This window comes from Pteropus vampyrus, unplaced genomic scaffold, assembly GCF_000151845.1.
Source record: "Pteropus vampyrus isolate Shadow unplaced genomic scaffold, Pvam_2.0 Scaffold10, whole genome shotgun sequence".
NCBI lineage: Eukaryota > Metazoa > Chordata > Mammalia > Chiroptera > Pteropodidae > Pteropus > Pteropus vampyrus.
The window spans coordinates 2,464,100-2,466,318 of record NW_011888791.1 but is presented as its reverse complement, the minus strand read 5'-3'; the positions used below and the strand labels follow the sequence as shown (position 1 = coordinate 2,466,318).

The 2,219-nt window shown below is 37.0% G+C and overlaps 1 pseudogene; it reads right to left on the bottom strand.

Annotated features, from left to right (window-relative positions):
* Positions 1-578: 578 nt before the first annotated feature.
* On the bottom strand, positions 579-697 carry LOC111731068 (annotated as a pseudogene).
* Positions 698-2,219: the final 1,522 nt, after the last annotated feature.

Here is a 2,219-nt window from a genome sequence, read left to right as displayed (position 1 = left end):
GTGATATCATGTGATTTTCAACTTTTTCTGTCTGACTTATTTCACTTAGCATGATTATCTCGAGTTCCATCCATGTTGTCACAAATGATAGTATTTCATCTCTTCTTATGACTGAGTAATATTCCATTGTATATATCTACCACAGCTTCTTTAGCCAATCATCTATTGTAGGACACTTCGATTGCTTCCATGTCCTGGCCACTGTGAATAGTGCTGCTATGAACGTCAGTGTGTAAATATCTTTTCAGATATGGGTTTTCAAGTCTTTGGGGTAAATACCCAGTAGAGGGATTGCTGAATCATATGGTAGATCAATTCTTAGTGTTTTGAAGAAGCGCCATACTGTTTTCCATAGTGGCTGTACCAATTTACTGTTCCACCAGCAGTGTACATGGGTTCCTTTTTCTCTGCATCCTCTCCAACATTTGTTATTACTTGTCCTGTTGATTACAGCTATTCTAACAGGTGTGAGACGGTCACTCATTATAGCGTTTTTTTGTTTTTTTTGTTTTTAGGCGAGGCAACCCTTGGTTGCAAGGACTTTGTCAGCTTACGATCCTTTATTTTCTTATATTTTATGCCTATAGCACCTGGTCTTCCTAGGTGGTCTCCCATCCAAATACTAACCAGGCCCGACCCTGTTTAGCTTCCAAGATCAGATGGGATAGGGCTTATTCAAGGTAGCATGGCTATAGACTCATTGTAGTTTTGATTTACATTTCCCTAATAGCTAGCAATGTTGAACATCTTTTCATATATTTGTTGGCCATTTACATGTCCTCTAGGGAGTAGTGCCTGTTCAGGTCCTCTGCCTGTTTTTTGATTGGATTGTTTGGTTTTTTGTTGTTATTGAGTCATATCAATTCTTTGTATATTTTGGATCTTAGGCCCTTATCAGAGGCGTTGCGTGCAAATATATTTTCCCATTCTGATGGTTGTCTCTTTACCTTGTTGACGGTTTCTTTTGCTGGGCAGAAGCTTTTTGGTTTGATGTAGATGTAGTCCCATTCATTTATTTTTGCTTTTACTTCCCTTGCTTTTTAGGTCAAATTCATAAAATCCTCTTTAAGTCCAAGGTCCTTGAGTTTAGTTCCTATGTTTTCTTCTATGCATTTTATTGATTCTGGTCTTATATTCAGGTCCTTAATCCATTGTGAGATAATTTTGGTGTGTGGTGGTAGACAACAGTCTAGTTTCATTCTTTTGCAGGTGGCTTTCCAGTTTTCCCAGCACCATTTATTGAAGAGGCTTTCCTTTCTCCACTGTATGTTTTTGGCATTTTTGCTGAAAATTATTTGCCCATATAAATATGGGTTTACCTCTGGACTCTCGATTCTGTTCCACTGGTCCATGTGTCTGTTTGCTGCCAATACCATGCCGTTTTGATTACTGTCGCTTTGTAGTATAATTTGAAGTTGGGCAGAATGATGCCTCCAGCCTCGTTCTTTTTTCTCAGGATGGCTTTGGTAATTCGGGTCGTTTGTGCTTCCATAGAAATCTGATGAATTTTTGTTGTATTTCTTTCAAACATGCCAATGGGCTTTTGATGGAGATTGCATTAAATCTGTATAATGCTTTAGATAATGTGGTCTTTTTAATTATGTTGATTCTTCCAATCCAAGAACGTGGAATATCTTTCCATTTCTTTGTATCTTCTTCCATTTCTTTTAATAGGGTCTTGTAGTTTTCATTATATAGGTCCTTCACATGTTTCATTAAATTCATTCCTAGGTATTTTATTCTTCTTGTTGCGACTGCAAAAGGAATTATTTTTTCCACTTCTTTTTCTGACCCTTCATTATTAGAGTATAGGAACACTATGGATTTTTGAATGTTGATTTTGTATCCAGAGACTTTACTGTATTTGCTATTGTTTCTAGTAGTGTTCTTGTGAAGTCTTTAGGGTTTTCTATATAGAGAATCATGTCATCCGCAAATAGTGACAGTTTGACTACTTTGTTTCCTGTTTGGATGCCTTTTATATCTTTCTCTTGTCTGATTGCACTTGCTAGGACTTCCAATGTTATATTGAATAAGAGTGGTGACAGTGGACAGCCTTGCCTTGTTCCTGATCTTAGAGGGAAGGTTTTTAGTTTTTCACCATTAAGTGTAATGTTGGCTGATGGTTTGTCATATATGGCCTTTATTATGTTAAGGTACTTTCCTTCTACACAGATTTTGTTAAGTGTTTCGATCATAAATGGATGCTGTATCTTCTC